Here is a 14,940-nt window from a genome sequence, read left to right as displayed (position 1 = left end):
CCTTCAGAGATTCTGACTCAGTCCTGTGGGGAGGGTCCCGGAGGCTTTATTTTTAACAGTCACTCCATGGGGTTCTGGTGTTGGAGGTTTTAGAAACGTGCGCCCAGGGGGTTGAGGGCACGACCTGGTGATTTTCCGCCGTGGGTTTGAAGCTGCTGTGACCCAGCCCGAGAGAGCTAACCTCTTTGACCTTCGCTTCCTCCTGCTGTGAAACGAACCACGAGAAAGTCCACTTTGGAGGGTTGCTGGAGGAATGTGGGATCACGCACATAGAGCTGCTTCAGGTCTCCATTGACAGATGGTAAGGAGTAGACTCAGCCCCCAAGAGGAGGGCTAGTTAGTGATGCTCAGACAGCAGGTGGCTGGGGCCCCAGGTCTGGCAGACGCTGGCTACATCAGTGATAATTCAGTGCTTTGGCGTTCGACTCAGACCGGAAGTCTTCCTTTCTTAGACCTCTACTTAGAGCTTCCAGGACCTTCTATGTGCCTCTGTTCCAAAATATTTGCACACGGCATTAAAGCAGGCTGTTTGTGTATTTGTGTACTAGGTTGTCTAGCTCACCTTTTTTAGCTGTAGGATCCAACACAATTCATTTTGCAAAGTTGTAATCAGGATATTAAAGCAATTTTGTATGCTGCTCCCTTGGCCTCTCATCGTACGATGAGCACTTGTCCAGGGTAACAAGTCTGCAGTATCATCATTTAAAAAAATTTTGACAGCCCATGCTCTTCATTATGGTTCGGGCTTCAAGGGCTTAGTGGGTTGCAGGATCTTCGTTCCCTGACCAGGGATCAAACTCACATACCCTACATTGGAAGGTGGATTCTTAACCACTGGACCACCAGTGAAGTCCCATGTACAGTAATCATTTCTGACAGCTGTCCAGTATTCTATTGAAGTGTTGCCCTATCAATGTTTAAAGGACTCTCTCCTTGATCATAAATACTTTTGTCGTTGTAAATGATGTGGAAGTGAATATCTTTGGGTCCCTAGTTTGTGTAATGAGCTCCTGAAAATTGACAAGAAAACTAGCCGAACTCCGTTAGTAAACAATTTAAATGGATCATTCTAACAGGATGGTATACCATTGGCAAGTATGTAGAAAAACAAGCAAGCTCACAAGACAGAGCATGCAAAATAAAACATGCCTTATATTTTGCCCAGTAGGTTAGCAAAATTAAAAATAATAGTAATGGTTACTCTTCGGAACATAGAGTCATCTTCTTTGTAAAGAAGGCAGCTTTGACATAATGCTGGCACACCATCATAAGGGATCCAGCCTGGAGGTGGAGGGAAGGTACGGGAAGCCCCTGGGAAGATGAGATTCTTGATCTTGGACTGGAAGGGTCAGTAGCTATTCACTCACCAGATGGGAGTGTGGAAACAGACAAGCAACCCAGGCAGAGGAAATGGCATTGTGCTTGTGTAGGTGTGCTTGTGTGTGATTGAGTGTGTGTATGTGGGCACTTGGGTCTGTCAAAACCAGAGGCTGGTCAGATGTGTGGGGACTGTAGACTGTGAAAACCTGTGTTGGGGGACTACCCTCTGAACGTGATGGGGTGACACAGAATCAGAGAAGGGACCTGATTGGATTTGGGTTTTAGGAAGATCTCACTGGCTGCTGGGTGGAGGCCAGATAGGGGGCTGTTGTGATAACTTAGGGGAGAGATGCTGACCCTGGATGTTATGGACTAAAGGTCTGTGTCCCAAAGACCCCCAGATTCATGGGCTGAAGGCCTAACTCCCAGGGTGACTGTATTTGGACACAGCGCCTGTGAGAGGGTGATAAAGATCAAGTGAGGTCACGAGGGTGGGGCCTTAATTCCATAGGGCTGACACCCTCTCTCCTGCCTTGTAAGGTCACGGGGAGAAGGCGGCTGTCTACAGGAAGGGAGTCCCAGCAAGAACCAAATTGACCTTGATCTTGGACTTGCCCTCCCCCAGAACCGTGAGAAATCAATGTCTCTGTGTTAGCTCACCCAGACTGTTTTGTTATTTCCAGCAGCCTGAGCAGACTAAGTCACTGGGCCCCGGTGAAGAAAGATGGGCTGGAGGGAAGGAGGTGAAGTGCCCATGTTTAGGAGCTCACCTTCACTTTTCCCAGTGGCCCTCCCTCAGGCAGGTGTCACTGGGCCGTGTCCATCTGGGTCCATGGGAACTCCTGGAAGCCTGTGATGGCCCATTTGAGCTTGGGCACGTTGCAAACCCGCTAACCGCGCGTGCCGTCTGATTGCATAATACAGTTAGTGATCTGCTAGTGAATGGAGGCCCAAATGTTGCTCTTTGCAGGGTAATTATGCTGGATAAGTGAATGGCTGGAATATTTACAAGATTCTGTCCCTTGGTCGATTTCTTTTCTCAGAAGACAGCCGCTGTGTGGGGTATAACAGAAGAGAGAAAATATCTCTGGGGCTTACGCAACATGGCGTCGGGAAAGCTGGTGGCGTTTGAGAGAGGAACATGCAAAATATTAAGTTTGGGTAGAAAAGAGCATGCAACTGTTCCATCCTTGAAATGCATATGTTCCTCCGGGTGATTGGCGCGGCGCGGGCTGCTCTTGCCCGTTTCCAGCCGAGGAGCGGTTCTCATTTCCAGAGCTGGGGTGTGTGTGATGAACTTGCCATTAGGTTGGGCCCCATGTGGTTTCGGGGTGTGTGGCTGGGTGTTGGGGTTCAGCTGAGTTGGGTTTGGATCCAACTGAGTGAGCCGGGGGAGTCCAACATCTGAGCCTTGGTTTTGCTCATCTGCAGAATGGGAACAACGGTGTGTTTGCGGAGTTGCATGATGGGTCTATGGGGTGAGGCAGGTAAGGGCTCCAAATGAGGCGTGGATGTAGGCCTGTGCTTCCTTCACCCCCTCACAGAGGCCAAGGGTGAGCTTAGGGTCGGGGAGAGTGGGGTCCCTGGGGGTCCTGGGAAACCACGGTGAAAGCTCCCATAGTGTCTGCCTCCTCCCCATGGACTCAGCTCAGCTGGATTAGGTAGGGGCCTGGCTGAGTGAGGGCTTCCCCGCTGGCTCAGTGGTAAAGAATCTGCCTGGAATGCAGGAGCTGTAGTAGACATAGGTTCTATCCCTGGGTTGGGACAATCCTCTGGGTTGGGACAATCCCCTGGAGGGCAAGGCAACCCACTCCAATATTCTCACCTGGAGAGTCCCATGGGAGAGAAGGCTGGTGGGCTGTAGTCCACAGGATCACAAAGAGTCAGACACAACGGAAGTGACTTAGCATGCATGTGCTGACTCAGTGAACATGCAAAGGGCTGGGATTGGGAGGAGGAGAACTGGTTGAAGGCTCTAGCTTCTTCCCAGAGAAAAGAGGATTGGTTTTTCCTATGAAGTGCCAGGCACTGGGGGAGAACATGCTTTGAAATTACAAAGAAGTCTTGAGAAGTTTCTGTCTCCATTCTTCAAGGGAAGCCTCTGAGGCTCAGAGAGGTTCCCTGATGTTCCATTGGTACACAGCTCACAGATGGCTGGAGGTGGGCTCAAACCAGGCTCCAAGGTGTGCTCCCCATCGGTGAGGCCAGGGTGCAGGAGGCTGCTTCACCTTTGGGTGCATGTGTTTGTGTGCGTGTGTGTGTGTGTGTGTGTGTGTGTCCTCAGTCATGTCTGACTCTTTGTGACCCTATGGACTGTAGCCTGCCAGATTCCTCTGTCCATGGGATTGTCTAGGCAAGAATGTTAGAGTGGGTTGCCATTTCCTCCTCCAGGGGATCTTCCTGACCCAGGGATCGAACGCACTTCTCTTGTGTCTCCTGCAAAGGCAGGCAGATTCTTTACCTACTGTGTCACCTGAGAAGCCCTTGGGTGTGAGTGGGAGGCATTTAGTTCTCACCATCAGACTCAGACAGCTGTGGTCCTCAGCTGACCGGCGGGTCAGATGGAAGCTGTCTGTGTCCCTTGTGACCCAGCAAGTCCCAGGCTCTGCATCCAGTTGGCTTTTCCCCAACATGATTCCGACTTCCTGACGAGGGCCCTTGACCTCCAAGCACCCTCACCTGGCTCTACCCATGGTGAGGACCCTCCTCCTACTACCCTCTGACCCTGGCCACCTTCCCAGGCTCCGGGAGGCCCAGCTCCCCTATGAGGTGGGGATGATGAGCCTGTGGATGGGGGAGGCTCTCATAGGGCTCTCTCTGGGCAAAGCTGGCCACCTCCCAGCACCCCCATGCAGGAGGAGGACGTCCTCGGAATGGTTGCCAGAGCAGGTCAGAGTCTGGGGGAAGCCGGCGTGGCCAACTGTGAGCTGCATGGCTTCCTGGCTATGCCTCAGTATACTCATCTGTCAAATGGGCACAAGAGCCCTTCCTTCCAGGGGTGGTTGGCAAGGACTCCATGAGAGAATAAGGGCTCAGCACGTGTCTGCCTGTGGGAAGTGCACTGTCTCAGGCCGTGTGTCATCACTGTGGTTATCATCATCCTCGGGTCCGTGAGCAATGCAGAATTCAGACCAGAGCCGGACAGACTTGTGGGTGTGGAGACCATGGCTGCTCTGGGCACGTGCTCACAGGGGCACACGCAGGGTGTGCGGGGCCGATCGCCCCACGTCTCCTAGGGTACAGGTGCCCAGCACGTGCCTGCACACACCTGCTCAGCCACCATCACTTCTCATGACTCCAGCTCGGGTTTGGGTCCCAGGGGGAGGGCCGGTCGGCACACAGTGGGGTGGGCGCTATGCTGGGCCGGCAGGGTTTCTGAGCTAGGAAGGGCAGAGCCCCCGGAAGCTCTGAGGGAATCAGACCCCACCCTGAAGATCTGCTGTGATGTCGGCTGTAGGCTGTGTTTGTGGAGCGGGCACCAGGCTAGGGCAGGGATGCAGGCTGAGCTCTCAAACAGCCCACAGCCGGCAGACAGACAGATGTGCACGTGATGAATCGCAGGTGAGAGGGTTTGGAGATCTCCTGGGTTGCGATCTCCATCTGGCCCCGGCCTTAGTCGCCTGGCCTTCCCTGGTCACCTCCTGACCTACGGATGGTCTTACCCGAGGCTTGCTCTCATGGTTTTGGCAGCACTGGGCAGCTAAGGCTTGTCCTGGGGCTCGGCCGATCTCCCACTGCCCCACCGCCCAGCACCCAAGGCTGCGGTGGCCCCGCGGACAGGGCCTGGGCGGGTGCAGGACAGGACCGTGCATCCAGCTGCCTCCCCCGCTGCCTGTGCGAGCCTCGCACGCCCTGGGCCTCGGGGGTCTTCGTGGCAACATGGTCCCTGCTCGTGGTGACCTCTTTTGCTCCATGCGCCCCACACATAGTAGGGCTTGCTGGTGTTTCTTGAACTAGCGAATGAACTTGAATTGGTAAATGGCTATGTAAACTCTTCCATCTCCTTGGAACAAACAAATTTTTTTTTTTTTTAACAGCAGTTTGGACACTCCTGACATTGTTAAGTTAAAAAAAGAAAGGGTCGTGACGTACTGTGTGGAATGTCGTGAAACACTGTTGGCATTTCCAACCTAAAATGACTAAATGTGCTAAATATAGTTTGAAGCTATGTTAGGTGATATCTTCTGCTGGCATGAGAAGTCAAAAGGTTAACAGAAATTTAGGAGAGGAAGAACTTGAAGCAGAAAATTCTGTCTGTTAATGTGTGTGTGTGTGTGCGTGTGTGTGCAAGCACACTTGTAAGTGTGCGTGTGTCCATGTAGCTGAGCACATGTGTTCATGAGTGAGCAAGTATCCACGTAGGTGAGTATGTACATGTGTGCACATGTGTGCTTGTATATATGTGCATTGTGTGAGCACACGTACACATGTGTGAGCACATGTGTGTGTGTATGAGCACATGTGTTGGAAGAAGTCTTCTATTGCAATAACTTATCATGGGTCTGCTCCAGAGCTTTAGGGACCCATGGAAGCCTATCCTAGGTACACAGCAGGTGCTCAATAAATGCTCTCCCGTTAGACTCAGTGAAGGCCCCTGCTTCCCACCCCACTTCTCTTTGCCAGGGTGTATTATTTGAAAATTGCTGGCCAGCAGAGGAAAAAAGCTCCAATTACTAGATTAATTTGGTGCAAAGATCTGTTGAGGTTTTGACCCTAAAACACCTGTCCATCACCCTTAAGTTTTCTCACCAGTGTCTACTCCTGAGGGACCATGGACATGGAGGTGGACACAGGGTTCAAACATGAGACGGGAGTTCTGGCTCCCAGGTGGGTTAGTTTCCTGGGGCTTCTGTGATTGAGTACTGCCAAGCGGGTGTGTTAAACAACAGAAACGGATCGTCCCATGGTCCTGGAGGTCCAAGATGAAGATGCCCTTGGGGTGGGCTCCTTCTGAAGGCTGTGAGGGGGACTCTAGCTGGGTCTTCATCCTTGGCTTGTTGATGGCCATCCTCATGTCTGCATGTCTGTCTCTCTAGGGCCCAAATTTCCCCTTCTTCTGAGATCACCAGTCATATGGGATCAGGGCCCTCCCTGATGGCCCCAATTTAACCTCTGTAAAGACGTTCTCTCCAATCCCGATCATGTCCTCAGGCACTGGGGATGAGGACTCCAGCATCTGAATTTTGGGAGGACGAAATCCAACCCCGGACACGAGCCCAGAGGATGCATGGGAAGGCAGCATCCAAGGACCACCACAAAGGACTTGGACCATGGAACCTCGGAAGCCGGGGAACAGTCACTGACTCTGCTTGGGAGGACCCGGAGGCCTTCACAGGAGGCTGTATGTAGATGAGAGCGTAGGGTGGAACAGGGGTTCTCTGGAGAGCCGGGTGAGTGGACAGGGGGCTGCCCTCTGGCTGACCACGTGCTGAGCTCAGAAGCATGGCTGCCTCAGGAGGCTGCCCACAGGCTGGACGGCGCCTCCTGCCACTGGGCCGCTGGGGAGAAGATGCTGCTGGTAGGCAAAAGCCAACACCTCGGCTTTGAATGCCAGGCAAGGACTCGGGCTGGAGTCTGAAAGTCACTGTGGCCTATCAGAGGTTTACCCTGGGCAGGCGCAAGATCAAATTTGGGCTTTCAAAGAGTCACTGGTACCATTAGTCTCTCAGGCACTCCCTTGATGAATATTACTTGGGTAGTTCTTTCCTCGGAATCTGCAGTCACTCTGTCATTGAGTCCCTCAAGGGTATACAGCCGAGTGACCTTGGCCACATTACTTAGCCCCTCTGAGGCTTGGTTTCCTCCTTCCCAGGGTGCTGGAAGAAGGAGACATTATAACAGACTGGCCACCTCAGGCCTGTCTGACTGTCAAGTCTCCATAAAGATTCGCTACTTGGGATGGAGAACAGGGAAGAGAGGAGACGGATGAAAAGAGGAGGGAGAAGAGGAGGAGGGAGGGAGGAGGAGAGCCAGGCGTGGGGAGGATGGAGAGGAAACTGAGGGGGCCCTGAGCATAGAGCACCCTCTCACCCCTGCCCTGGGTGAGCCTGGGGTGGGGGCAGGGGCAGGCAGGGGCAGGCTGAGGCCAGGAGGAGCTGAGAGTGGTGCCTTGATTTGGTGGATCTTCCTCCCCTTGTAGGCACTCCCTGACCTGCAGCCAGCAGCCAAGTGGATGGAAGGAGGGCAGGGCCGGCTCAGTGTCTGTATTTCCAGTTCGGACACACAGATGGTTCCCAAAGATCACCTTGAAGATGAACGGTCCCTGTGGCTGCACTCCATGGCACTGAGATTTGGCTGCGCTCCAGGCAGACTGTCCTCTGGACGTGGGCGTGGCTCCGACTTCGCCACTTTAGTTGCTGTGACGCAGCCCCTGATGGTCTGTGTCCCCTCGCTTGACAGCTCGCCGTCAGCGGTGGCCCTGAGTATCATTATCTTTGAGGACTAGACATATCGAGTTGATCTGACAAATGAAACAAACAAGCAAACACCTATTAGAGAGTCAGTTCTGAATATTCATTGGAAGCACTGATGCTGAAGTTGAAACTCCAATACTTTGGCCACCTGATGCTTAGAGCTGACTCATTTGAAAAGACCCTGATGCTAGAGAAGATTGAAGGCAGGAGGAGAAGGGGATGACAGAGGATGAGATGGTTGGATGATATCACTGACTCAAAGGACATGAGTTTGCGTAAGCTCTGGGAGTTGGTGATGGACAGGGAGGCCTGGCATGATGCAGTCCATGGGGTGGCAAAGAGTCAACTGAAGTACTGAACTGATCAGAGAGCTGATTCATATCTCATATCTCAATCAATCAGAGATATGATTCTCTTTGGGTGTCACACAAAACATTAATGCATGTTATCTTATTGGATCCTTCCACAGTAGAGAGTCTTATTTTCATTCTCTAGATAAAGGAAAGGAGACCCAGTTGTCTAGGTTCCCCAGACAACAAGAAACGCAGTTCAGCCTCAAAGCATGAGCGTGATGATAAAGATGGTCAATAGTAACATTTACAGAAAACCTTCTTGGAGCATTTGTCTTGCGCCAAGAGCACAGAACACACTTATGAGGTAGGCTGATGATGAAGATGATTTGCCCCAAATACAGATGATGAAACAGAAGCTCAGAGAGGTTAAGGAATTCCCCCTAGGGCACACAGCTTGGAAGTGGTGGAGCTGTCACTTGAACCCAGGTCTTTCTGCTTCTGACACTCAGGTCACCTCCCCACTCTTCCACTACTGGTCTCTCATGCCTTCTGCTGCTTTCTGTTGGCAAAGAATCTCTAGTTCTAGTCCCCAGGCTTTTACAAAAGCAAACCTCATCTTGGATGCCCTGCCAAGCGCACATGGCGATGGAGAAAGGCCTGGTGTGGATGGTGAGCTTGAACACTGGACCATTTTTTCAGAGCTCATGGTGCCGTCCCTGATTACAGCCTCAATGGCCTTGGCATTGAGGGGGGCAGGTCTTCTCACCCCTCTCACTGTTTCTGGATGCTGAGACGTGGCCCATGGGAGAGGAGAAGGTGGTGAACCATAGTTCTCCCTGGAGGGGAGTTCAGCCAGTCCTCAGTTGGTCTGGGGAAAGCACCGAGTGTTTGCCCCTGGAGCCACAGCCCAGCTGGTGAAGGGTGAGCAATGGAGCCTCGGGGACTGGTCAGGTTCTGATGCCTTTCCTGCCCATCCTGGGAGAAGAGAGGGTATTGCAGGGCAGTTGGGGGGCGGCCTATGAAAGAACATTTTGTAGCAAGTTCCCCGTGCTCAGAATGACCCAGGTGGAGCAAGAAGCTGAGTGAGGTTGAAGCTGCGGGGGATGGGGTGGGGGGTGGGTGCTCAGGGATCCAAATGCTATTCTACCCAGCTGGGTCTGTTCCAGCAGAGGTGAGAGAGGTAGGTGGATGTTTGGAGAGGGCGAGTCTATGAGGAAGAGGGGACAGAGCACAGGCCTTGGAGGAAGAGACACCTGGGTTCTTGGGGATTGTGGGCAGGTCACTTTACTACTCAGACCCTCAGTCTACCCAACTGTATAATGGGTATGATAATGTACCCTCCCAGAGGTGAGACAAAGAATCTCAAGTGCCTGGCACAGTGCTTGGTATACAGCAAGCACCCATTGGGTAAAGATTTCCTCCCTCTTCCTCATGGTCCACATCGCGTTCCTCTTTGCAAATGCCCAGGGGAGAGGTGCTGACTTCCTGGCGTTCCTCCAGCCCCAGAGAGAGGCGTTGGCCTCTGCCTTGCTTCTCCCTGGATGCTCTTGCATTTCCGGGCTCTGGACAGAACCTCCCAGAGCTGAAAGGTGGCATTGTGCATGTGGGCTGATGACTTTGGCCTCCCAGCGCTCTGTAGATGCTGGCTCACTGGGGCCGGGACAAAGCCCTATTATGAAGGGTGCTCACACACACACACGTCTGAAGTGCGTGAACCCGCCACCCCGGCCCGCCCCGGCCCACGGAGGGCTGGCATCATTCTGCCCAGCCACTGTTCCCACAGCACCAGGGAGGTCACCCAGGGTGGTGATGCCCAGGGGCGCCTTTGTGGGTGTGGACCCTGCGCCTGCCTTCACTGAGATGGGACCAGCTGCTCTATACCTCTGCTGTGCTCCTGGTCACAGGCTGCGGCTCTGGTGGGAAGGAGGCGTCTGGAAGGAGCGATGCCCGGGTCCTGTTCAGCATCAGGGTGGGAGGCCAGGTCCTGGGTTCCCTGTAAGACAGAGTAGGTGTTATCTGGAGGACGCTGCATGTGTTGGCGGCAGAGAAGAGGACCACCTTTGTTCTTTTAGTCAATCAGTGTTTGTCAAGAGCCCACAATAGGCCAGGCTCTACGGATGCACAAAAACAGGTATACACACATATACACACTCACAGAGGCAGAAACTCATGACAGAGTTGATTGAAACCTAGGTCTGCTGATTCTCAAATTTCTTTTTTTTGTTTCTAGATGCACATTTTTTCATCCATGGTCGTGGCTGCATAAACCAGAGGAGAAGCTGCGGAAGCCAAGCCCAGAGAAGGTACAGAGCTAGCCACCATCACATAGCAGAGTTTGGCACCCAAATGGGGTTGAAAGCCCCAGCCTGGACTTGCCAAGGCTGCCAGCTCTTGCATCCTGAGATTTGGGCTCTTTGAATCTGCAGTACAGGCTGGACAGGAAGGAGGGGAGGGAAAAGGGCCTCGTGGTCACCTGGAAGATGGGGATGGAAGGCTGGTTAGTAGGTAATGAGACCGTGCCTGGTCCATCTCCCTCAGGAAGGCGGTGGGGATTCAGTGAGGACAGGTAATTTCAGCAGGGGTGAAACTGCAAAATCCATGTTGTCATTTTGACTAGTGAACTGGTTTAACACGGCGGCCTGTCTTACTGTGGACAGTTGGGCTAGGTGAGAAGGGCCCTTGCAGGCGCCATAATTCCCCATCCCACCACTCTCGGGGGCAGGGAGGGACCATTACTTGAAAGAAACTTCAGCTGGAAAAGAAGTTTACCCTCCTCAGCTTTGCCTGGGGTGCATTTCTTATCTGTGAGTAATAGGTTTTTCACAATCCACCTTTTATGTTCATTTCAATAATGCGCCCGGCTAAGCCAAGGTTCTCTTAAAGGAGAAGGCCCTGCTAATTTCCCGAGTGGTACAACTCAGCTAAGAGGCGCAGCAAACCTTGGGAGCCTCATCTTCCAAGTCACCTTCTTGTCAATGAAAAATTAAACCGAGAAGATGTATTTCTGCAACATGTAGACCAGAAAACCAGACAGAACGAAAACCTCCAAGTCCCAAAGATTTCAAAGCAAACACAGCTTTAGGGGCTTTTGAAGGGGAACGTGAAAGCCCCAGACGGTAAATATATGATATGTCTTGCAAGTCACAGCTGCTGGCCAACGATCCTGGGACAGGAGGTCACTGTGCTGGGTTGGTGTGAGGGACCCTTCTTCCTGCCAGGGTAGCTGCAGTACTGATCTGCCTTTTGCATTCGTGAACCGCGAGTGTCTGTCTACATCCGTGTTCACATGGGTGGGACGTTTCCTAATCCTCTGCACAAGCTAAAAGTACCCGTCAAGCAAGGTGGAATTAACCTTGTTTAGGCACTCTACACGGGCTTCCCAGCCCTATGAGAGTTTGTTTCTTTTCCTTTCACAGGGCCTCCCAGGTGGCTCAGTGGTAAAGATTCTGCCTGCCAATGCAGGAGACGTGGGTTTGATCGCTGGATCAGGAAAAGCCCCTGCAGGAGGGCATGGCAACCCACTCCAGTATTCTTTTTTCTTCTTCTTTTTTTTTTTATTATTTTTTTTCTTTTTTCATTTATTTTTATTAGTTGGAGGCTAATTACTTTACAATATTGTAGTGGTTTTTGTCATACATTGACATGAATCAGCCATGGATTTACATGTATTCCCCATCCCGATCCCCCCTCCCACCTCCCTCTCTACCCAATCCCTCTGGGTCTTCCCAATGCACCAGGCCCAATCACTTGTCTCATGCATCCAACCTGGGCTGGTGATCTGTTTCACCCTAGATAATACACATGTTTCGATGCTGTTCTCTCGAAACATCCCACCCTCGCCTTCTCCTACAGAGTCCAAAAGTTTGTTCTGTACATCTGTGTCTCTTTTTCTGTTTTTCATATAGGGTTATCATTACCATCTTTCTAAATTCCATATATATGTGTTAGTATACTGTAGTGGTCTTTATCTTTCTGGCTTACTTCACTCTGTATAATGGGCTCCAGTTTCCAGTATTCTTAACTGAGAAATGCTATGGACAGAGGAACCTGGTGGGATACAGTCCATGAGTCAGACAGTCCATGAGGTCGTAAAGAATCAGACATGCCTGAGATGTCTGATTGCCCACATAGGCTGAATAACAGCGGTCAACAACAAGCAGGCAGTCTATAGCAGTTCTATATAAACCATTGCAATTCATTAACAAAGGGTGGTTATTTATTCATTCATGTTTTTACTTATCTATTTCTAGGTGTATAGGCAACAAACACTCAGAGAGGCCAGGTGATTGACTCAAGGCCACACAGCAGGTACGGAACGGAGCCAGGACCCAATCTGCTTCTAAAGCCCTTCCGTCTTCTGTACCGTGGCCCGGCATCATGCCCAAGAAAGTCTCAAAATAAGTTCCATTCCATCACATCGATTCCTCCTCTCCCTTGTCTTCCCACGGCAGAGTTGGGTGCAGCTTTTTACCACACTCATCAACTTTTAATGTTTTGCTTTTTGAAAATATCTATAGCTGTGGGTCGAAGGCCAGAGCTGAATGAAGGTGCCTAGTGGGTGTCCGAAGGTTAATTTCCAGCTTGTTAATAAACAAACTCCCGGGACTCACACAGAACATTTTTTAGCATCTTGCAGTTTTGGTAAGTGACAGTTTTGCAAATTGCGGGTAAAGAACTTAAATGTCTAATTAAATCCTGAAGATGTACAGGAGTTTGAAACCCGTGATTGATGTTCACGGAGGTGCGGGTCCCTGATGGAGCCTGCCTGACAGAGACTGCAAAGCCCGCTCGGCGACTGATGTCTTGTTGTGATCCGGGTTGTCATTTTTTCATTACTGATTAAAATTAAAAATCTGCTTGGCAAATCCATTGTAAAAATTCCCTTCATGAGCATCGATGGGTACAAATTATTTTGTCAATCGTCTGGCAATCAAAACGGGGCTGGAGATGGTTTTCTAGCCCACACTTCTTTTTTATTCCCCTCACGCTCACGCCAGTGACTTTTCACAACAAAGTTTTCAAAAGCGAAGGTAGCAGTCTTGGCATTGCTTTAAAAAAACGGAAGATTCATCTCTATTTTTTTAATGAAATGTTCTGTTTATGTGCGCCCCTCCCCCTGCCAAGAGTACAGGGGAAGGTGCGTGGTGGGAGAGTCAGTTTGTGCTCTGTAATTGTCTAATGCCTTGTAATGACAGGTGGATAATAGTAATAAAAGCCTTTATTAGGGTAGAAATCTGTTTTGAGAATGGAAGCATAAATTGTCTGGAACTGCGAGGCAGAAAAGGAATCTTGCTAACCTGCAAGCCAAATGGAAAATATTGACAGCGACTCCATTGAGATGGCTTTTGAGTCGTACCCACATGTCACTGGAGGGTGAGGGAGGGACAGGAGATGTGTGGGCGGCGTGGAGCTGGGCATGGAGCACTGAGGGGGGACACCCGGGTTCCAGGCTTGGCCCAGTGCCGAGTGACTTTGGGAGGGTCAACTCCCTCTCTGGGCCACATTTCCTCTTTTGTAAGATGAAGTAGTTGGATCACGCACCTGGTGCTGGCACTGTCTCCAATGCACACTCTGCCATCAGGTTTATTCATCTGAAGTCTGGAGTCCGCTAGGCATTTAAAGATACCCAGGATTCATCTAGGAAGGCAGAGTGTGGTTCCGGGGAGACAGCACCCCCGAGTTTGTAACTAGAAGCTCTGGGCTGGATCCTGATCTGCCACTTCCTCTTAAGAATTTACTCTTGTCTTTGAGTCTCAGCAGGAGATCAAACCAGTCAACCCTAAAGGAAATCAACCCTGAATATTCATTGGAAGGACTGATGCTGAAGCTGCAGCTCCGGTAGTTTGGCCACCTGATGCGAAGAACCAACTCACTGGAAAAACCCTGATGCTAGGAAAGATTGAAGGCAGGAGAAGGGGGCGACAGAGGATGAGATGGTTTGATGGCATCACTGACTCAGTGGACGCGAGTTTGAGCAAGCTCCGGGAAATGCCGAAGGACAGGGAAGACTGGCAGGCTGCAGTCCATGGAGTCTCAAAGAGTCGGACACGACTGAGCGACTGAACAACAAACTCCTGACCTGACTGGGCTTCCCAGGTGACGCAAGTGGTAAAGAACCCACCTGCCAATGCAGGAGACCTAAGACATGAGGGTTCGATCCCTGGGTTGGGAAGATCCTCTGGAGAAGGGCATGGCAATCCACTCCAGTATACCTGACTGGAGAATCCCGTGGACAGAGGAGCCTAGCGGGCTATGGTTCATAGGGTCACAAGGAGTCAGACACGACTGAAACGACTTGGCGTGCACGCATGCACCCCTGATGTGACTAAGTGATTAAATAAGCTGACATCCAAGGAGATCCAGTGGGTGCCTGCCACGTGGTAATCACTGAATCTATGAATTAAAAAAATTCACAATCAGGTGTACAAAGAGCTCTTTGAAGGCGTCTGAGGAAGAGAATGACTCCTTGGACGTGTGTCACCCAGGCCTCTAGACCCCGGGAGAGTCCCATCACCAGGCACCACGTGTGAATTTTTTCTCCCCAGCAAGCAGTTCTCCCGACACTAGCTGGGTGTCCCACAGTGCAACCCAGTTCTGGCGCTACCCACTCGGAGCCAAGAGTTAGATCCTACTGGTTAAAGGCTTTGTCCCACGAGACTGACCCCCGCCCCCACTTCAGATAGCAATCACAAGTCTAGGTGGTCACCTGTGCTTTTGACTGGCGATTCTTGGAGGTTTTGGTGACGCCCCCCCACCCCCCACCCTGCCACCAAGCCCTCCTCTCTCCGCCCTTCTGCCGCCGCCTCGCCACCAGTTCAGCGGATTTGCTAGAGCAGAAAACAGAGCCAGTGAAACGTTTTACCTACTAGATCACCAGTTCATTAGAAAGAGCTATAACTCAGGGACTGCCAGGA

The 14,940-nt window shown here is 51.4% G+C and overlaps 1 long non-coding RNA gene across 1 annotated transcript; it reads left to right on the top strand.

Moving 5' to 3' along the window:
- Window positions 1-9,913: 9,913 nt before the first annotated feature.
- Window positions 9,914-12,957, top strand: LOC122419700. The gene is made up of 3 exons (XR_006262962.1): window positions 9,914-10,157; window positions 10,257-10,329; window positions 12,277-12,957. It is a non-coding gene; the product is annotated as an uncharacterized LOC122419700 (long non-coding RNA).
- Window positions 12,958-14,940: the final 1,983 nt, after the last annotated feature.

Source organism: Cervus canadensis, chromosome 17 (assembly GCF_019320065.1).
Source record: "Cervus canadensis isolate Bull #8, Minnesota chromosome 17, ASM1932006v1, whole genome shotgun sequence".
In the NCBI taxonomy this organism is placed as follows: Eukaryota; Metazoa; Chordata; class Mammalia; order Artiodactyla; family Cervidae; genus Cervus; species Cervus canadensis.
Note: the sequence above shows the minus strand (reverse complement) of the source record. Positions and strands in the feature narration are given on the sequence as shown.